General features: G+C 40.6%; 1 long non-coding RNA gene across 1 annotated transcript in view; it reads left to right on the forward strand.

Annotated features, from left to right (window-relative positions):
- The first annotated feature begins 404 nt into the window (after window positions 1-404).
- The window catches only part of LOC309349511, an 87,910-nt gene continuing 64,846 nt past the window's right edge, over window positions 405-23,468 (forward strand). Inside the window, exon 1 of the long non-coding RNA XR_014159989.1 lies at window positions 405-451. This is a non-coding gene — a long non-coding RNA (uncharacterized lncRNA). The remainder of the gene's footprint in view (window positions 452-23,468) is intronic.

The following is a 23,468-nucleotide window of genomic DNA, read 5'->3' on the forward strand; positions in this document are numbered from 1 at the left end:
CATTTTACCTTTAATTCTTTCATGCTCTGGAAGAAAGATTTCTATAACCCTATTGAAGAGGGAAGATGTGTTTTGAAGGATTTTAGTCCATGATGTTTGCAATAGATTCTCCTACAATTTGTTATATGTACCTAAATATAATTACCATGAATGTGTAGAAAACCTCAGAATATCTCTTGAAAAACTGTAATGGATCATTTACAGGTGAAGAATTATCCTTACTTAGGTCTTTATTAGGATGAGGGGTTTGCCTAAAAGAGAAACTGGTGTGATACTGTAGTTTTGTTAATAAAATAGTTAAATGCCTTGTTACAGTCACATCTTTTTATTAAACCAATGCAGATGGTGATAATTGACTACATGTGAGTCATCTTGCATTGATGAAATAATGGATTCAACTGAATGGGGGCAGACAGCAGGATACAGTCAGTTGGATTTCTTCATTGGAAAGGTAGGCTGCAATAAGACTTGTTTATTATGCTTGTTGTGGTAAAATGTTTTGATAATTATTTTTGGTTTGGAAGTAGGGCAAGATAAAAGAATATGGAAGCTGCCTTTCTTTATCGGCCCTGAATGTTAAAGGTTGATGTGCAAAAGTGGTTGTCTCTGTTTTTAAAGACATCAAAGACATCAAAGACATCAAAGATGATAGTCTTAGGGGAAAATCTTTCATTTATAACATACAATATAACAATTATGAATAAGATATAAGTTTCAAATTTGTTTGGGGATGTATTGTATATATTTCTAAAAGTTATATGATTGTTTTTGAAGTCTGTCTCTATAAAAAGAGTTCTGCAGCCCAGTCACTGAGTTCAATAGGTCTTACTTCCAGTTCCATGTAAGTTAGTGTGGTATTGCAGCCATGGATTCTTGAAGTATTCTTGTACTTGGAATTCTGTGCCTTTCTTTTGGCTATGTATTTTGCTTGGCACAGATCTCCATGCTTGTGATGACATGGTTTGTCAACAATGGCAAACAAATACCGTGGTCCCAAAGGCATCCACACACACGGCCATGTTTTCTTAACTTGCATTGAGTATCCTCTTTCAAACTGATCATGGCTGCATGTTATAATAAAGAAATATGGTAAATGGGACCTGTGGCATCAGACAGGAGTTGCGACTGGGAGGCTGGGCCTTCCACAGAATTGTCACATAACTGAGTAACAAGAGCTTATAGTTAACAGGGTTGGCTAACCTCTTTGGCCAAAGAGCCACATTCATTCTTGACTAAAGTTCCAAGGGCTGCATCACAGAAATAGGCATGGCCATCCTATACACTCTAATGCACACAAGAGACATATAAGCACATAATGTTCTCCCCCTCCACACCCAGCTCCTTTGTGTAGATCAGTTGAGAAAAGAGGATTATCTTCCACACTCATCAAATGCTCAATCTGATGTCTGCAGAGAGAACAATTTGTGCCTCCATCAGAACCCTGTGTTCTGCCTGCCCCACTATTGGGTCTACTTTAAATTTGTTTTCTTTTTACTGCTGCCACCAAAATCAGTGACCTCTTGGGAGGCCGGAAGCATTTGCTTGTGGAGTCTGAGAGGACACCTGAGCTGGGGATGAACTAAGCACCCTGATATAGGGCTAGATTGAGCCACCTTTATTTAGTCTTATGGTGCAACCCTATACATGTCTACTTGAGAGTCCTCTTCATTTAAATGGGACTTCCTCCTAAGAAAGGGAGTAAAGGATTGCAGATTTGGTCAAGAATAAACAAGCATACTATGACCCTGGAAGTTAGGTCTATAATAGGATGCTGCTATATTTTATAGCATTCGGGAGTACTAATATTGTTGAAAAGGCTGAAACACTAGGTAGTATCTCAAAGATTATAGACATTTGCAGGAATTATTAGCTAAAAGGAAAATCTCTTGGGACTTCAACATGATTAAAACATTCTAAAAGTTCTCTTCTTTGTAATGTACCATAGATAAGTTTGGTTGGTGTGCATTTATAACATTCTGGGGGTATTAAAGCAAATGTTTTAATGGAGGAGTTAATTGGCTTTGAATTGACTAATCTTGTACTGGTGGATTTTCATCTTGCTCCAGAACTGGCAAAAAAGTCAGAATGTGTATAGTTTGCAAAGTGCACAGCATAACACAATTCTTTTCATAATGCCATTTATGTGCACATATCATTCACAATGAAATTTATGGCATTTTTGGAGTCTGGTTTAGTAGTTCTTGAATTATGACTTTGTTAATATAACAAAGAGGTGTTAAATATCCGAGCTGCTGATAAGATGCCACAAGCCAAGCCATCGGGGGAAATGGTATAATAGAGTCTAATACAGGTTGCAAGTGCCTTGACTGCATGTTGAAAGTTAGCCCAGAATCAGCAAAGTAGCCTCCCCCATGCTGTATTCCTTTTGTGGTGTTGGATGAAGGCTTGCATTTTAAAAGATGCTTCTGTGTGGCATGCAGTTTGCAAAAACCTCCAAAATGACCTTTTCTCGTCAAATTTGAACTGAAATAACAGGCAGACGCTGGGGTTCTAGGGGAAATTAGTGGCAAGGGAACGAAGATTATTTTTCTTACAGGAAATGTATTATAGCTTCCACTTTTCCTTCAGACTTTTGAAACTTTGACTTTAGTGGTTAACATTAATCAAGTATGGAAATAGGATCAAATGCTGTAAGTCATAACTTTTATCCAATCTGTGACAGCCATGTTATCTTAGCTGGGAGATGCATATTCCTCTGCCACACCAAATAACATTGGAATAGTATGTCTCATTCATTCAAATGAAATGTCAATAGCTTTCTGAGGTCAATGTGCTTCAATCTGGTAATTTAAGTGAGTCGTTTTACACCTTGCTTTGGTATTTTTCGTCTTCATTAGGAATGTCCCATGAAATCCAATATGGATTACAGCATCTATCCCATCTTGCAATTCATGGCCTAAAAAGCTACCAGATCTGTCTTTGGAAAGCTCTGCAAGGCAATTGGGGATCTCCCCCCTCCCCATAACAGTCTTTCTTTAATGACAGAGCTTTCCCCAGTGATGATAAGGCTTTTATAAGGAGCTTTCCTCCCCCCCCCCATCCTTTCCTTCAGTTGCCCTACTGTCATTCTTGGATTTCTGACCTTTCCTTAAGAAACTGCCAAAATGTTTCAGCTAGGATCCTGTTACACTGACAGTAGTAAATGGATGAATGTTAACTAAGAGCAAACTGCACAGTAAACTCACATTGCATCCGATTGATTTAAAGGGAGAGGTCTTACTTTAACAACAAAAAGAGCAGTCAAGAGATGAGCACTGCTCCCTCTCACCCCAACATCTGACACTCAGCCAGTTGCTTCAGTCACTTCCTCCCAATCAGGGGTGCCAACTTGAATAAAATGTTTTTTTTGGGGGGGGTGAGTAAACCTTGCCCTGCATAATTGATCACACGGTGTGGTGCATGCACATCATTTGAATGGCAATGGCCATCAACTTTGGGGGGGGCGTGGCCTCCTGCAATATTTAATTGGGGGAAATTTAGGCCCTGGGAGTTGGTTCCTATGCCCCACTCCCAGATCACTTCTGGTATCAGAGCCAAGAAAGGTGGGCAGAAGTGGGCCCAGAAGGTGGAAGCGTTCAACACCCTTCTCTTGTCATCACCCTCTTTTCACTTTAAAAACAAGACTCCCTCATCCCCTGCTTAATATGGGAATGAGGGTACACTTGGATAATGGCACCCCTCCTACATAGTCTGACCCATGTGGGGGGGGGGGAGGAGGAGAACCATGTACACCAAGATTTGGTCCTTGGAGGAAAGGAAATACCTGTACTGCATTTTCTAGGATTTTAAACATTAGGAATGCTAATACAAAGTCTCCAAGCTGTACCTCACAGTACCTTTCAATACATTTCTGGCCGCTAAGCCACACCCCCAAATTTATAACAAAATGGTGATAGACATGCCTGATTTCCTCTATGTGGATGATGGTCCCACCTGAAAACATTCCAGTATGTTATTAGAATACTGATGAACAACTTATTTCTTAAGGCAGTGCCTGACTCCAAATCCATATTTCTGCGGCATTAGGAAAATGTCCTCATTTGCTGAAATTAAACAAAGACAGATACTTGTTTAGAATCCCTTGTAAGAGCAGCCAATAAATATATGTCGTCACTATGGTTGCGAAAACAAATACCCGCTATTGGAATGTGGTTAACAAGCATAACAAGCATTAAGTTACATGGAAAGACTTACTGTCTGTATTATCTTAACAACGGGGCCCTTGGATAAAGGGTGGAGTAAGTAGAATGAATTGATTAAAAACAAATTACTGATACAAAGTTGTAACTATTGGCTAAATCGTCAAAGCACTGGAGCCAATAAGTACAACTGGCTTGCTTCAGCCCCACCATATGCCTTAAGGACCAAATTCCCTTCCCCACACAGAGGCCAAGTCATAAGCCAAAGTCTGAAGGTCATATTGCATATCTTTGGATCTGAGCCTAAATTCTGGGATTGTTTGTTTGTTGTTTGGCAGTAAAAGGGCCCTAAATAATCCAGTTGATTGATGGATTTACCCTCCCCTCCCCCGCTGTTAAGTATTCTGTTTGATGTTTTGGTTGCCAAAACCATTTTGAAATACTCTGCTTGTTCTAAAAGAACCACTTTTGTTATATAATATTTTGGATAGCAAAATGTGCAGAGTGTGTATAAAATTATGTGTTGCGAAATGAATGTTAGATCAAAATTTGAAAACCATCATAAATGTTGCATTTTTGACTATCTCTAATTTGCTGAGATAATTTACTAAAATAACCTCTGATGCTCGTCTATTATAGCACTAGCAAAGCAATGGGCTAAGCTGTTGGGAGAGTGTGGGATCCTTGCCATGGAACTTCCAGTCTTTCGGTAACATTCTGCCGTAGGAATTAACATAGCCAATTCTGTTACATAGCAACTCTCTGCCCTAATGCTGGAATCACTATTGTCATGCCCTTAGAGCTGATTATGCTTCCACCAGTGGCATTCCAGAGATAATGGCTTGCTGCACTCAGGGACATTACTGGGGTCGTCTCAAAATTGTATAGCCTAGTTTCCACTGATGTGATGGGAGAAATATGTAGAGTATCTGGAATGTTCAAGTAAAGGAAAGATGACGCTTAAGGGATTTAAAGAAGCACTGTAAAAAAGTAATAAGTATTGATTAAAGGGAATAGGAGGAAAAGAGATAAATAATGTCAATACAAGATTGAGGAATGCGTAATGAAAGTGATGAATACGGATGATTTACGGGACAGCTGAGGGAAGTATGAAAGAAAATGTAGTGATGAAAATGATGTGAAACTACTGTATATATATATATTATTTTTCGTTGTTGTTGTCGTTTGTCTTGTTTTATGTTTAATAATAAAAATTATATGGAAAAAAAAAAAGAGAGATAGAATGCCACTCCACAAAAAGACCACATGTATGCATTATGTTCTACTTACACACATTGACACTCTCACACCAGGGCCTGGTGATTGCAATATATTTGGCCTTTAATGGTGGTAAGTATTTTGTGAGAATCATGTATCATATGACAAATCCCAGCTTCTGCCTATGAAGCACTATGGTATAGAACTACAGGTATTCCAAATGGGGTCATTGAAAATATGTGTGAGAACCTGTCAGGGGTGCCATCTGGCTCTCAGGATTGTGGGTGCCTGCCGCTGTTAGGCGGATGTGTGATGTTGCACATCTGCGTTGCGGTGACCAGCGGTGGCTCCTCTTCTTCCTCCTCCTCTGCAGCCAGCGAGGTGCCCTTTTCTGTGGGGAGGGACTTGGAGGCAGAGACACTCTGCATCCACATCTGAACCCCACCCCCCTGGAAAAGGGTGCCTCAGTGGCTGGCTGGCTGCAGAGGATGGAGCTGAACTGCTTCTCTCTCAGAGGCAGTGCTGCTGCCACCCGCCAGCTTTTCTCATTGACTTTGTGGGTGCCCAGCCCCCACAATTACAGTGGTACCTCAGGTTAAGAACTTAATTCATTCTGGAGGTCCGTTGTTAACCTGAAATTGTTCTTAACCTGAAGCACCACTTTAGCTAATGGGGCCTCCCACTGCCGCTGCACCGCCGCTGCACAATTTCTGTTCTCATCCTGAAGCAAAGTTCTTAACCTGAGGTAATATTTCTGGGTTAGTGGAGTCTGTAACCTGAAGCGTATGTAACCTGAAGCGTATGTAACCCAAAGTACCACTGGATATTATTGTAGGTGCCCAGGCATCCACAACCCCCTGGAGTTGGCTCCTGGGGAACCTGTATGGTATGTTCAGAGGCTATCTACACATACCAATGGGCACACAAAAAGGAACAAAAAAAGGAAGCAGTAAAAGAGGAGTCAGCCACATGCCCAGCTATTTTGAATGCCTAAAGAGGACTTGCGTTGTGAGAGGTTTTGAACATCAAGGTCTTGAAAATTTAAATTTCTACCTACTCTTTTCATTATTTTAATGATTAGCATTCATAAAACCAAACAACAGACCAAGGAAACTTATTTCTAAATGTTACTCTGTTGTGCTACTGAATTTGTTTTGTAACTGAGGGCTCAGCCACACTTACCTTCTACCCCACACTTTCAAGGCCCAGGTTGGCAATTTCCTAGTCTGTTTCTAAACACTTCCCCTTTGCTCTCCCTAGGAAAACCCACCCTTTAGTGTTGAATTGTTATGTGGATTTTCATAGGGAATCTGGCAGGGCAAAAAACCCAAGTGCTCAGACACAGACAGGAAAAACGCAGACCTGTACCTAGAAAAAGCAAGTCTGGATGAGGCCTGAGTTCTGTATTTTATTTGACACATTTTAAATCTCATTGCTTAATTTTTGGTTATGGGCTGTGTATATTGCCAACCTAGGACCTTAGGGTGAAGGGCAGGTTAGTAATTAAGCATCAGCCATTGGTAACGCACCATTAAAGGAAGGAAATTGCTTAAAAACTGCTCATGGCATGTTAAAATAGTAGGCTCACTACATAATTTTGCTTCACAGTAATATTTATCACAACTTTTGTTCTGTATGACATTTTCTGCCTTCATAGCCTTGATTGATTTAAATGATCAACCAGCTTGCCAGGGACTCCCCTTTCTCCCCTCCTTCCCCACGGCAATATTTCTAAAACGTTGTTGCATTTTTAAAAAATTATATATATATACACACATACACACACACGTAAGAAACATGAAGAAATTTCTCCAACTCTAGCTTTGTAGACATTTGTTTCAGGTGCTGCTTGTACATTTCCTTACACAGTCCTGAAACAGACTGGCAGTAACCAAGCAACAACTTGTCTTCAACTGGCAAGTTAGTGGTAGGACTGCGGTAATCCAGCACTTCCCAAAGGCATGAGTTGCAAATCTGCAAAGAGCACATTGGCTGCTGGGTCCTGCTTTATTTGTGTATATAATACAATCATACCAAATTGCCAAAAAAATAAATAAAATCGTTCTTAATCTGCTCTTTAGCTACAAAGCTTTTGTGTTAGGTCCTCTTCCAGTGCCAAAATCCAGTCTTTAGTTGTACCATATTCAACATCAGCCCACTTCAGATGTTTCCAAAACCTTGTAAAAGTCTTTCTTGCAATTGTCAACAGAACTCAGACTGATTTCTTTCTGTTAAGATCCATATTTTGACCACCCAAAGTGTTTAGCAGCACTGAGGTGTTCTTTTTAAATGGAATTTCACAACTAATATTTCCCTTCCAAGTTCTGAATCGTCATCAACATGATTTTTTCACATCATATTGTATAATGTAAGTTCTCTTGCTTTCAAAAAGGGCAGAGCTATCCTGTGGAGGTGGCTGGGTGAGAGTCCATGATGGAGGAACCACACTTCCTAAGCCCCACTGGATTTTTGCCAGTCAGAAAACGAGTGGGTTCTTCCTTTACTCCCACCCCCTTTCTCCTCAACATTCCCCTTTCCATTGGTTCCAATGGGAGGTAAAATAACTACATCAGCTTCAGGTTTGCTAGAATACTTTTCCCATTCTAGGTGGGGGTGTCCAGGGAATCTCTGACACACACCTGAAGTGCACTTTCTGACACACTCTGACACACACAGGGCTGTCTTATCTATAGGCACAAGGGGTGCCGGGCATCCGGGCGCTGGGCTCTTAGGGATGCCAGGCTGAGAGTCCGGCGCCCAAGAGTTGAGTCCGGGGAAGAGCCCGCCCGTCAGTTGGAGCACTGCAGTGGGCTCTTCTGCTGCGGGTGGCCCTGTGCCACAAGTTTGGGGGCGACCGAGCCAGCAAGATGCTGAGGCAGCCAACAGGCTCCACCCTCCTGTGTGCCTGGGACTGGGCAACCTGGGGGGGGGGTGCTGGGTGGATCTTTACACCCTGGCGCTGCATATGCTTAAAACAGCCCTGGCTTTCAGCAATACAACTCCAGTGACTTGAATCTTCTACTTTCAGTTACAACAGGATCTCTAAAGCAGACTTCCCTCTCTATTGGTGGATCTCCATCAATTTATTATTAATTTGTTATTAATTAAATTTCTATACCGTCCTTCAGTCAAAGATTGTAGAGCAGCTTACAATATAAAAACACAAACATATATAGCATAATAACAAACAATAACAACAACACCCCACCCTAACACAGTTATTTTAATTTTATTTATCCTATAGCTCCAGGAACCATAGGATTACAGCCTTAAAAATATGGTGGTTAAAATGTTGAGGGCATTTCAATAGCATTTTTTTCTCTGAAAACTGAAATTGTCTTTTATCCAAAACTCTTAATAGAGCATTTGTTCCTATAAGTTGCAGTTGTGTGTACACACACCAGGGTGGGAAACAAAACCTAAATAATTTTCAATCATGGATTCCAGGTTAGCGCCATCGGCAATGGCGGAATTCCTCTGATCCAGAGGAACCCGCTCCGCGAAAATCAGGTCTTGCCGCCGCGGCGAAGGCAGAGACCCTTTAAAAATCCCAGGCGGAGGAAGCCTGGGAACGTGGGATTCGGCTGACACCAGGAGTGCCCCCCCCACACGCAAGGAAACCCCTTTTTCAGGGATCCGAAGCGACGTGGGGTGAGCGGCGCGGTGTTTTGAATCGACCGCTATTTTTACGGAGTGAAGCCGCACAGCCGTTGCCAGAGAGCGCTGACTTTTTCCTGTGGACAATTGGACTCTAAACAAGTACCCATGAGTAGAACGGAAAATTGGGCTAAGAAACATTTTAATTTGGCACTCAAGTGGGAAGGTCCTAAACAGGAAGTCCGCCTTCCGCTTTTGTAAATAGCCTGAAGCAAAAATTGTGCAAGCTAAAGTCTGGAAAGTTGTACATAAAGGTTTAAAATTCTTCCTGTTTTAACCATCTAAACCCCTCTTGGAAGCAGAAGTAAAGAGGGGGAATTTTGACTGTTTAAGCCTGCAGGAGAGAGAGTAAAGAAAGATAAATTTCCACCATCTCAAACCTGGGAACGGGGTGTCAGAGACAGAGATTTTTGGTGAAGTTCATTGACTGTGAAAGGAACATCCTTTGACAGATAGTTAAAGAAGAGAAACAAATTGTCTCCAATGTTGCCTTTTGCATTTAAAAGAAACAAAAAAATCCGGAAAATGAAAGTAACTTTCTTTTGTTGGATCTGCTTTCAAAAGATGGATACAAAAAGGGACTTCCGGAGGCGGCGTGAAGGGTAATGGCTGCCCTTTCCTAACGGGGAAGGGAAGCTCCGCTCGAGAAAGGGTCGTCCGCTACGGCGCAGTGGAGACCCAAAACGGAAAACCGCAGGCAGCAGAAGCCTGCGGTCCCGGGACCCGGCGGGCGCCAGTAGCGGCCACCGAAACGTTGAAGGAACCCCGTAAGGGGCTCCGGATCGCGGAGGAGGCTGCGGCGCTGTGGGTCGTTCCGCAATCGGCGGAGTGAAGCCGCGTAGCTGTTGCCAGTGAGCGCTGACCTTTCTTCCTGAAATTTATGCTTTAAAAACAACAACCCGTGAGTAAACATCTGACTGTATGCAATTTGGGACTTTAAAATATTAAATTTGGCTGAAAGCGGAGTGACGAAAAACAGGAAGTCCGTCTTCCGCTCCCATTGAACTTGAACGCAAAGAGCTGGAGGAGTGGAGGCAAAGAGAGATCTTTTAAACTATTTGATCTGAGCACCCATTGAACTTTATTCTAAGTGGAACAATAACCTTATGTGTTGGACCTTTATGAATTTTAATTACACGGGGATATCTTTCTCCCTTTGGAGCTACATTCTAACTAAAAACCCCAGGCGCTGGAGCTGCCTGAGAAACTGAGCTGTCAGCTTGCAGCTTGCAGTTTGAATACTTTGAATCTGAACTTTGAAACAATCTGAGAGAGTTTGAACTTGTTACTTTAAGGCATTTGGATTACCAGCTTGCACCATCAGAAACACTGTTGCTGTACTAAACCCCAACTCTGCTGAAAAATCTTTTTATTGAAGGTTCTTGGACTTAGAAATCTGACTTTATTTTAATTGAAATTGATTTCTTTCCTGAAATATTTTAAACTCCCCCTAGAGGATTTGGGACTTATAACAGTGACTTTTATTTTACTTTCCTTTTCCCGGCCCTCTGTTGACTGTTACCATCTGGGCCGTGGCTTTCTCATGGGAACAACTCAGCTTGACCTTGACTTGTAGATAACTTTGGAATGAGTGGTACAAGAAGGAGAGGAAGAACTAAACAAACAACTTTGACAACTTTAACCGCAGCCTCACAGGCACGTAGATCATCTGTGCCTACTTTGCCTTCTGAGGTCGAAGCTGTTTCTCTGCCTCGGGCAGGGGAGGGAGAAACTGAGGAATTACAACTGGAAGATATGGCCTCAGGGGCAAGCACTGCTATTTTAGAGAAAATTTTTGAAAAATTAGAATCTTTGGATAAGAAAGTAGAATCTTTGGACAAGAAAGCTGATGAGCAAACATATAAAATTGAGCAGAACATAGAATGTTTAAATAAATTATCTGGACAAGTTGCACAGAATACTCAAGCAATCGGAGAATTGAAGGAGGCTGCAGGGGAAAATCGGAAATTGGCTGAAGATACCAGCCAAAAACTTGAAAATTTAGAACAAGAGGTAAGACCACTCTGCAAACAAGTAGGTGAACATCAGACCTATTTGTCCATGCTTGAACTGCGGAACAGGGAGAGCAATTTAAGGATAAGAGCAATACCAGAAGTGGAAGAAGGCAACCTAGCTGAGTTTTTGACTAAAGAATTCTCCAAATTTTGGAGTTTAGAGGAAAAGGACTTTAAAATTGTTTCGGCTTTTAGACTCGGAAGACTTCTAAAGAAAGAGAAGCCCAGAGACTGTTTGATAATACTGAGGTCAAAGGAGGAAAGGGATAAGATTTTGGGCCTACACTACGGAAAGTCACTGGACATTTTGGACAAAAGAATTGAGATCTACAAGGATATTCCTAAACAACTGCTAGATCTTAGATCTAACTATTTGGAGTTGACAAGACTACTAAGAAAGAATTCAATCATCTTTAGGTGGGAATTTCCTCAAGGACTATCTTTTACTTTTAGAGGGAAGAAGATCAAAATCAGAACATCGGAAGATAGAGATAAATTTCTGAACGTATACGGAGAGGACCTTCACAAAGGAATTGATCAACTTCCAGGGCCTGAAACACCAGAGGTACCTGCACCCTTGGACCCTGAAGATCTTCTGAATAAGATACCACCCCTTGAAAAATAACCAGATTTATTCAGGATGTCTCTGCAACTTATGAGTTGGAACATTAACGGCTGCAACATCCCGGAAAAAAGGAGGAAAATTTTTCATATATTAAAAAAAGAACAATTGGATATTATCTGCTTACAAGAAACACATGTGATTAGGCTCCATAGAAAGGTGTTAATAAACAAAAGACTTGGTCAAGAATTTATATCTTCGGACAGAGTAAAGAAGCGAGGAGTGGTGATATATGCAAAAGAGAGCCTGTCACCTAAATTCTTATTCAAAGACGAACATGGAAGAATATTAGGAATTGAGATACAACATCAAGGAGAAAAGATTCTGATATTAGGAATTTATGCACCAAATGACGGGAAATCGGAATTTTACAAGAAGTTGCATGAGATTATGCTGGACTATCTGGACTACAACAACATCATTATGATGGGAGATATGAATGGGGTCGTATCGACAAACATGGATAAGTCACAAAATCAAAATGTTACAAAAGACGGCAGACTGCCAAAGACCTTTTTTGAAATGGCTGACAATATGGACTGGATTGACATTTGGAGAACTAAGAACCCCCTGGGAAGAGAGGGAACATTCTTCTCTGAAGCCCAACTGACTTGGACAAGAATCGACCAAATATGGATATCTAGAGGTCTGGCACCCAAGGTCAGAAAAGTGGAAATCTGCCCAAAGACCTGCTCCGACCATAATGCGCTGAAGATGGATATGACACTTTTGCCAACCGGCTCCTTTAGATGGAAGATGAATGATAGCTTGTTTAGAGATCAGGAGATTGTCAAGAAGGCCCAAAAAACTCTGAAGGATTATTTTGAAATAAATATGAACACTACGGTGGAAAAAAGAACTATCTGGGACGCAAGCAAAGCTGTGATGAGGGGGTTCTTGATACAACAGAACACTGTAAAGAAAAGAACACAAAATGAAAGGAAAGATAAGATTTTGCAGAAAATCAAAGAATTGGAGAAGAAATTAAGATCAAATCCGAAGTCACAGCCGATTCTGAGAGAAATTAAACTATATCAAGCTCAATATTCCAAATTGATAAACCAAGAAATAGAATGGAAGATTAAATTAATGAAACAAAAAACTTTTGAATCGGCAAATAAATGTGGGAAACTGCTAGCTTGGCAGTTGAAGAAGAGACAGAAACTAAATACAGTTACAAACCTAGAAATTGAAGGAAGAAATATCCAGAACCCCATGGAAATTAGAAAGTGCTTCCAGAGATACTTTAGAAAGTGCTTCCAGAGATACGGTTCTGGAGGTGCTCTTGAACTTGATCAGAGGGGACCGGTTGGTGGGAGGGATTCAGGTCGGAGCGAAACAATACAAATTGAAAGCTTTTGCAGATGACCTAGTTTTGACCCTGCAGGAGCCAGAATCTAGTACGAAAAGAGTATTACAATTGATACAGGATTTTGGTCGGGTGGCAGGATTTAAATTAAATAAACAGAAAACTAAAGTGTTGGGAAAAAATTTGACAGATATAGAGTCGGAACGGTTTCAGAGAGAAACAGAACTAACTATGGTTAAAAAAGTAAAATACCTAGGGGTAAACATAACAGCAAAAAACCTGAGTCTATTTAAGGATAATTATGAAAAATGTTGGTCTGAAATTAAGAGAGACTTGGATAGTTGGACAAAATTGAAGCTTTCTTTGTTAGGCCGAATTGCTGCTATCAAGATGAATGTATTGCCAAAAATGTTGTTTTTGTTTCAAACATTACAGATTGTGGACAAAACGGAGTGCTTCCGGAAGTGGCAGAAAGATATATCTAAATTTGTCTGGCAGGGCAAAAAGCCCAGAATTAAGTTTAAGATATTAACAGATGCGAAAGAAAGAGGTGGCTTTGCCCTGCCAGACTTAAAGTTGTACTATGAAGCCGCAGCTTTTTGCTGGCTAAAAGACTGGCTACTTCTCGAAGACACTGACGTGCTGGACTTGGAAGGTTTTAACAATGCTTTTGGTTGGCATGCATACTTATGGTATGATAAAGTTAAGATCAATAAGGCCTTTAAGAACCATATTGTCAGGAAAGCAGTGTTTAATGTCTGGACAAAATATAAAGACTTACTGGAAAATAAAACTCCAAGGTGGCTCTCACCTCTGGAGGCTAAGGCCCTAAAAAGACCCAATATGGAGGCCAAATGGCCAAAATATTGGGAAATATTAGAAAAAGATGGAGACAATTGGAAACTGCAGAGTTTGGAGAAAATGAAGGACAAGGTGCGAGACTGGTTACATTATGCTCAGATTAAAGAAGTTTTTAAAAATGACAAAAAGTTAGGGTTCCAGGTGGAGAAATCGAAGTTAGAAACTGAATTGTTAGAACCAAAGACCAAGGTACTATCTAGAATGTATAACTTGCTGCTAAAATGGAATACACAAGACGAAATGGTTAAATCGGCTATGATAAAATGGGCACAGGATATTGGGCATAACATTATGTTTGAGGACTGGGAAAGGTTGTGGACCACTGGGCTGAACTTCACTGCATGTAATGCTCTGAAGGAAAATGTTATGAAAATGATATATAGATGGTACATGACCCCAGTTAAACTTGCCAAAATATACCATTCGTCTGACAATAAATGTTGGAAATGTAAAGAAAATGAAGGAACATTCTTTCACCTCTGGTGGACATGCCCTAAGGTGAAGGCCTTCTGGGAAATGATATATAATGAGTTGAAAAAGGTATTTAAGTATACCTTCACTAAGAAACCAGAGGCCTTCCTTCTGGGTATTGTCGGCCAGAGGGTGTTAAAGAAGGATCGAACATTTTTCATGTATGCAACAACGGCAGCAAGGATTCTCATCGCAAAAAATTGGAAAACTCAAGATTTACCCACACTGGAAGAGTGGCAGATGCAGCTGATGGACTATATGCAACTGGCCGAGATGACTGGCAGAATCCGAGATCTGGGAGAAGAAAAGATGGAGGAAGACTGGGAGAAATTCAAGATGTATCTACAAAAACATTGTAATTTGTTTGAATGTTAAGAAGGATGCTAGATTATAAAAAATGGGCCACCACTAAACTAGATTTAAATTTGATGCTAAGTGAGATTAAAGAAAATATAAAAATTTTATTGGAAAAAGTGCTAGATTATATTTGAATGTGTGGACATGAGACTGTAAACAAGTTGATAATTTGTTTGGAAAATTTTTTTTTTAACGACGTAAATGGGAGAGGGGGACGTGAGGGAGTCCAAAGAAGCGAAGAATTTGTTGTGATAGAAGCAAGATTGTTTTATGTGTGCATTTTATATCTAAAAAAACCTTAATAAATATTTAAAAAAACAAAAACAAAAGATGGATACAAAAAGAAATTGTCTCCTCTAGAGGGAGCTTGTTAAATTGTTGCTGGAGTCGATCTGGGGACTCTACAGCTGTGGTGATTAGGATCGTGGGATCAGACTGTGACCTTGAATAAAAATGTGTTTGGAAGAAGTTTTGGTGCTTGCCTTTTGCAAGACAAGCACTTTGTTGGAGCAGATGCATGAGAAGATGGATTTGATGACTGTTGCAGTCAAAAATTTTGGACAAACAGCGAATACTCATATAGAAACCATCCAGGAGCCAACTCAAGAACCTGTTTTGACAGAGCAAGTGCAAATGCAGAAGATAATGGACGAGGCTGCGGTTGAACCTCAAGTAATACAAATGGAGAAGCCCGAGGCCCTACAGGAGCATAAGCCGTTGTTGTTGAAGGTTGAATCTGGAGTGGGCCGGGGGGGGGGGTCTGGAGTTTTAAAAAAATTATTTTGGGAATTAGTGTAAAATTAATGAGCATTAGGAAAAATGTTGGAATGAAAATATTTGGCTTTAGTAGAAATGATATAAGGAATTATGTACAAATAAATATTAAGTTTTAAGCTTTAAGGTATTTTATGGTAAGATAAGGTTAAAATAAATTAAGGTAAATTGAATGACAGAATATAGTGAAAGATGGAAAGGATTTGCTGAGTTAACTAATAGGTTAGACTGTTAAGACAAATTACTCAATAAAAATTGAGAAAGATGGAAAGAATTTGCTGAAACAAATAACTAGAATACAAAAAGGGAGGTGAGAGGAGGTCGATGAAACAAGTAAATGAAGGATGGAGATATGGAATATTGGATGTGTGGTTTTTTTATTGTTATTGGTGTATTGGTTTTTATGTGTGTGTGTTTTCCTTTTTTTGATGTACTGTTATGTATGTTTTGTTAATTTTTTGTTGTTCTCTCCTTTGCTTTTTTCTGTAATTTTTGAAACTTCTAATAAATATCATTTATATTAAAAAAATAATTTTCAATCATGACTTTGCTTTATAAATCAATACTAATTATATTTAAAATACCATGTAGTCCTAGTTGTTCACATCTGAGAACACTTGTGGAATGTGTGTGGAAGGGGCAAGATGGCTACGAGGAGGCTGCATCTCCTTTGAGCTCTGCAATTTGTTTGTCTTTAGCCAGATAAGTCTTTAGCCAGATAAGTTTTTATAAAGTTAATCTTATTCTAATACTTCTTGGGATGTTTTGAAACCCACAAGGACCACTGATGAAGTCAAACAGCTATGTGTAGTCCTAATAGATAGCTTTTAAATTTTCTGCTTTCTTTAGCCCAAAGTCATTGAAAGCAGCAAACATCTGACCATTGATTACTACATTTCTGGAGACACTTGAGTCATGCTTCCTATCCTTTGTGCCTTATAAGGACAGTTGTTAAATGCTGGCTATGAATATAATCCCCAAGATCTTTATCACAGAAAATTAAATGCAGTCATCTATTTGCATTTTGTTTATGAAGTTTTGTTTAGCAACACACCCACACTTAAAATATTTAGGCTGTTTACTCCAAGATGTTTCCTGAAAGCAGGCTGGCATGAATGCCTTACTTTGTTGAAACAGATCCAGCTGCATAAGAAATTGCATTTATAAAGGAGGGGAGAAAAACAAATGGTGAAATGTGCATGGGTGAGGTTTAGGGAGTGGTTGTTGTGCTTACCATACTTTTGAGGTGGCAAAGGAGTGTTTTTGAATGTCCCTTACTTCATTCTGCAAATCATTTCACTCAGTGGTCTGCACTCTGCAGCCTTCCTAGGTGCCCCTACTTCAATTAAATCCCAGGGAAGACCTAATGAGAACTGCTCCCATGAGGCTTTCTCAAATTGGGAGGCATGGACACCTGGGGAGACTACAGCATGCTAGAGAAATGTTTAGTGGAAAGAGAAGCAGACAAACCTTGCAACACACACACCTTGCAACAACCAGGTAAGCACAAGCTCTCTCCACCACCACCCTTTATAAATTTTAAAGTACTCTGAGAAAGTGACAGAAAAATGGAAGCATCATTTGTAGGGGAAGAAAATTTATGAGAAATTAAAGACAGATTTTGGCACATCGCTACCTGGTGCACACCTCTGAGACCCTATGCACATGATAGCACCTAAAGGCCTCTGCAAAAGCCTAATGATGCCTAAAGGCAACACAGGACTCTGGCACTGAGCAGAGCAGACTTTTAGTAGGAACCATTAAACATCTGCAGCTTCTTTTCACCTATAATGAACAGCATAACATGGCTAGAATTCCACCTGTAGTGAAATTCCCTAGCAATTACAGCATCCAGCATGCTCGGTTACTATAACACTTCCTTTATTTGCTGAACACAGAATCTACACGCCACGAAGGGAGACCACAGTCATGCATCATTCATGATCATAGGGAGAATTCTAAGCATGCTAAGACAAATGTGAAAAGACTCCCCCTTCACGCTTTCGGACTTGACAAAAAAAGAGTGTGTGTGTGTGTGTGTGTGTGTGTGTGTGTAAGTAAATAAGTGTAACTGTAGATTTACCCCTTAAGTTAAAGACTTCCTGTGGTAGCTTGATCTTACAGCACTTACTAGAGCATGAGACTTTCAAGGTCATGGGTTTGAACCCCATATTCGGCAAAAGATTCCTGCATGACAGTGGTTGGACTAGATGGCCCTTGTGGTCCCTTCCAACACTACAATTCTATGATTCTACTCATATTTGATTTCCTGGTGATAGGGGCATGGACTTAGCCCCCTTCAGTGGTGCCCTCCAAGTATTTTGGACTCCAGTGTCCATGCTGGGTGAAGCTGAGAGGGGATGTAGTCCAAAACCTCTTGAGCACACCATGTTGGGAAAGGCTACACAACCCACCATATATATAGATTGCTTGACTAATGAAGTTTTATGTCCCTTCCTGTCTTTCTGCTATTTGCCAGTTACAAAAGGCTGAGTCTATAAAGGCAAATCGCAGCACCAGTTCCATGTGGCAGAACTCAAAGCATTGGCAAACATGGAAACAGGAAAATGTATATGGGGGTGGTGGCGCTTGAATCATTACCCAGTTAGTCCAAAGGTACTGAGAGAGAGAGCTTGCCCAGCTTTGCCATTTTTTTTTTGTCTTTTGGGGATGCCATGCTGAAATTTCATTAGCTTGTCATCCTTTATGGCTCAGCTCTCAATCCTAGGTATCTAGAAAGTAAATCTCTTCATGAGGAACAGATGCATTGTCTTTTCTAATGGTACACATCCATGACCACGGTCAGCAAGACAACATGTAGTGCATAGGAACACAGGAATCAAGTCAGTGCTTCTGCCCATAAGGTGCTGTCCTAATGACTGACAGTGGCTCTCCCAAATTCAGATCTCTAATTTCAGTTTTTCCTAGCCCTACTGGATATACCAGGGATTGAGGCTGAGACTGTCTGCATACAAAGCAGTTGCTCTACCTGTGAACCACAGACCTTCCTGTTGGAGTTTTAAATTTACCAATTTATTAATTTAAAGGTTCAGGTTGTCTGAGTATTATAAAGTTGCTTATAGCAAGGAAGGATTGTAAATGGATTTAGCTGAATAGGGCAGAACTAGGTAACAGGGAATAAGATGACAATGGGAGATTACGTGGATTGTTAAGGGCTGACAGCTATATTATTATTTTGGCATAACAGATGTTCAGTGAGGGACCCTGAGGAGACCCCCCAAAAAAGTTATTGATTGAAATTATTTGAATGCCAGAGTCTTGTATCTTAACGTTAAATTGAACATTAGTCATTGCTGCTGGTAGAAACAGGGGTGTCCAGATGCTGAAGGATACAAACATTGTCCATTGTCGAATGAACTTAATTAAATTGAAAAGGAGATCATTAGCAAGAGAACTTGAAAATTACCCCAAAGCTAATATAGGGGCATGAACAGCTGTGGTTATGAGAAAGTTCTAGTACATTTGGGCACACGTGTTAAGCAGAACAGGATGGAAACACAGATGATCGAGTCAGAATGGGGAATTGAAATCACCATGACATGAGAGGATGAGTCAGGATATTAGTTGATGTGTCAGGCAGCTAGAAAATGAAGAAGAGTCCATTTTGAAGGTCTCTTTTTAAAAAAGTGTATTTAATCCTCTGGATATGTGGTGATCTTTGAAAGGTTTCTGACTGATCAGATACTGAAGGTTAGTGTAAACCAAGTAGAAGGAGCTGACAAGAATCTTGGGGAATAAGAGTGGGAAGAGTAGGATATATACCTTGTCTTCAGCCCCACAAGATACCTGCTGTGAGGCTGAATTCACATCCCCAGAGGGGTAACATGTCTTCTTCTGCTTGTGCTTAAGCTCTGGCTGTGTGAGAAGGATGTTTGTCCATTGCAAAAAAAAAAAAAAAAAAAGAGAGATGCCTTTCTCTGCATTTGTTTGCCTTCTTGTGGTCCAGTTGATGTTTCTACTGTTCCTCCCACACCTACATGTTTGAGGAGTTGCTGGTTTTGCAGCCTATTTGCAGCTCTCGAATAATCAGTAGAACTAACCCTCAACATTCTGTGGCAGTCTGCCATTTTGGTATAATGTGGAGATCGGACTAGCCAGTTTATGGAACTGAAATATGGCTACCTTAGCATTGGTGTATTTTATTGTGCAATCAAGAACCACAGATAATATTTGCTTGTAGTCAACTTTCAGCCCCATTCTTAACTTGCAGCAGGACAAAGCATCATGGCTCAAATATTTCAATAGCTGTATAAAAGGGCAAGACAAGGTGTAGAACACACAAAATGAGTCCCACCCCCCTTGCTTGGCCCATAACAGACCAAGTTTAATCTCCCCTGCCCTTCAGCATGCTCAGATTTGGTTAATGACTCTTCATTGGTTAATAAATTTCCACAGAGACACAGCCTCCTTCAATATTAAGTTGATATTTGGACTCATTAATAGTATGGGGAGGGCATTAGCACATTTGGACAATGCTCTATTACCTTGATGTATATGGATTTAATAAACCTGCAGTGACTGCAAATGGAAAAGAGAAACACAGCATTCTGTGAAATGAGTATCAAATGTGTATTCAATAATGTCAGATTAATTCAAGGCAGGCAGGAGGTGGAGACTGGATAATGCATCTGGCGTGTGTAAAGAGGAATATCCAAACTCTGTAAAAGGTGAAGATCTCAGCTTTCCTGTATGGTTTACATTAAGTAAATGTCTAGCCCCTGTCTAATTTCTTGACACTTATTTAGAAAATAAACAGTGCAATATTCATTCCATGTTCAAGTGAAGCCTGATTGAATTCAGCATAGAAGCTGAAGTGTAGGACAAAACCTGTGCAGATAATAGTTTTTGTAGAACAATGGGAGTGAATTTTCTGTTATTGCTGTTGTGACCCTGATCATCCAGCATTCATAACTTGAAAACAGAACAAATATAATGGGCAGGGGGAACGTCACAAAAGCAGAATTTCTGTTCTTTATTGCAACTGTTTCTTCCTTGAGCTTTGCAGGCCAGTATAGCGGCAAATAGATCAGACTGCAAGCAGCTTGTGGCTTAGTTGATTTAATGAGCAAGAAGTTCTGTGCATGTGATCATAGGTACGAACAGGTGGAAGTAATGGCAGATCATTTTCTCTGGCCCCGTCACCCAATCTTTATGCATTCGTCAAAATATTACAGTGGTACCTCAGGTTAAGAACTTAATTCGTTCTGGAGGTCCGTTCTTAACCTGAAACTGTTCTTAACTTGAAGCACCACTTTAGCTAATGGGGCCTCCCGCCACCCCACTGCCACCGCCATGCGATTTCTGTTCTTATCCTGAAGCAAAGTTCTTAACCCAGGGTACTATTTCTGGGTTAGTGGAGTCTGTAACCGGAAGGGTCTGTAACCTGAGGTACCACTGTATATAACTGTAGCATCCAATTCATGTGAATGATAAACGTGTGAAATGACAGAACTATATTGAAGAGAAAGGGGTAAGAAGCAACTTAATTAATGGGTAAAAGGTACAATGTACAACATTTCAGGAAATGTTCCCCAAAATGTGTGAACTGTTGGATACAACAATTTATCCTAGGAACTGCAATGGAAATTGATGGAGTGCTTTGCATTTGTATCCAACACAATGTATTATCCATTAAAATGTTCTCTGCTGTCCTGATTATACTGGAGGTTCAAGCAGAGTGAGGCATTTTGCTGCACCATGGTGGGGAGCTAAAGCTACTTATCGTTCTAAGCGGGAAGTTTTTTTTTTTTAAAAAAAATGGGAATAAAGAATCCACTTGACTGTTTGAGTTAAAAAAATAATTAACCTCTGGGAATGCTTTTGCTCTTTTGTAATTGTGACTGCTGCTGTGAGACGTTCATTTGGGAAAAGAACGGCCTGACTGCCAGTTAAGGACAAAGTCTGTGATGAGATGTGAATAACCCAAGCAAACATTTATAAAGTGTGTTCACTTGCAGAGCGGCCTTTAGAAAAAATCAGACCCCCTTAGTGTCTAATTAAAACTGCCCATGAAAGCTCCTATCCTGAAAGTATAAGGAATTTGTGGAAAAACTCCAAACTGGTTATCAAACTGTTCAGCACTTTCAAGACACTTGCCACACATCATTAACAACACCCTTGGATAATGCCCAAGGGTGGGGGGAATCTTTCTCACACACACACTCTTTGTAATAACCTTACCAACATAAAAATGGGAAAGGGGTTTGAACTCTCTGGTCATGGACTCTAAAACCAGGATGGGGGACAGCTATCAAAAAGAGAGACATATGAGGACTGAGCCAAATGTGTTCTGCATGGACAGCATGCACTCTTACCACTGAGCTATAGACGGTCCTCGTGGCTTTTCTTCTACCTGGTGTGCAAATGCTCCATGAGATATAGAATAATGAAGTACTGCATCACATTACACATTATGGTAGGGGTATAGAGTCCTAGAGGAGGCTCCACCTCTAGGCTGTGGCTGACCACTGGCTGTGTTGGCTGGGGCTGATGGGACTTGAAGTTCAGCAGCATCTAGAGGGCCCCAGAGTTCACACCTCTGCTCTAAGAGGCCATCACCTTTCACAGGGATGCAGTTCAGGACATGGACACTAAGGAACTGAAAGGAAGCCCAACTGACTCCACTTCACCCCACTCCCTCTCAGTAGCTACCAGCAGCTTTCTGTATTATGTATTTTAGCTACTTCCAAATGAGTCAGCCTTGTCCCAGCAACCCTGACATGAAATGCATTCTTTCATCTTACTAATTTCCTGAACGTGCTGTCTCTCTCAAACCACCACTTCAGTCAGACATGACTAAGCTAAGCCTTCTATTCCTGATGTATAAGCATTGTCTGAGGACATTGAGGAAAACAGGGTGATAGTTCATCATTAGGGCATTGAGTTTGAAGGCTTAGATTTTCAGGGTAGGGTGGTAATAAGCCACATTTCACTGTGTCTGCAAGAATGTTTACTCCCCAGTGGACACCAGCAAATTATCAGCAGAATGTGACAGTACTGTGTTATTGCATAAATTTCATTCCTGGATACACTTTGAAGCCTAGATTTCGCCATGATATGATTGTGACATTCTGTTTCTGCAGAAATATTAAGCAACTGTGAATGTCAGCAACATTAGTGAAGTCTGCAGAAAAATTATCTATAATTTGAAGGAAATGTGTGGGTTTTTTTAATTGTTTAATTTTAAAGCTTATATCCTTCCTTCATCTGAAGACACCAGGGCAAGTTACAGGAACAGATGTATAAAACCGTCAATAATAAAAGATTTAAGAACAGCAGTATAAAGATTAAACCATCTATCATTTTTCCTGCTGTCCAGGCATCACTTTTCATGGAAAAGCCTGCTGGTAAGGCAGGCTTTCAGCTGCTGACTAAAATTAAACAGCGATAGCAGCAGCCAAATCTCCAGAGGGAGTTTGGTCTACAATAACATACATGTCGTGCCCCTGCCAGATGATGATTCTTTGAGAACATCTAGGAAAGGATGATCTGGAGCTCTCGCGAGCATGACTCTTTGCAGAAACCTCTAAAAGGCTGCAGGTGGGCCTAGGTTGGAGTCCGGCAGCTGTGGCTTAAACACCTCAATGTGATGGTGGCAGAACTTCTGGAACAACATCTTGCTATCCATACTGAGTCTTGTACTCAGTCGTGACTGGCTACTTATCTGGGCCCGGAATCTGGAGTGCCCCTTGCCAAAGCCCTTGCTGGAACCGCTGCTTGACTGGAATTGCACAATGGATGTTATTGCTGTTGCCTATGCCCACAATAGATAGCCTTGGTTATCTGGAAGATTCCCTGCAACCTAGGACCCAGCTAGGACAGGACAATTTCATTGAGATCTTAGATGTTGCATTTAAAACGTAAGGTGTATCCCCGTTTTCTACTATTAGATGTAACATATTGTAATGTTCCCCTTAGGACAGTCAAGGAGACACGCTGCCTTTAAAATAATATTGGGCACATTTATGAAAAATATTTTGCTTTTTTTGCTTTTAAACCACATC

This window comes from Podarcis erhardii (genome assembly GCF_964252035.2).
Source record: "Podarcis erhardii genome assembly, chromosome: 9".
NCBI classification, from domain to species: domain Eukaryota; kingdom Metazoa; phylum Chordata; class Lepidosauria; order Squamata; family Lacertidae; genus Podarcis; species Podarcis erhardii.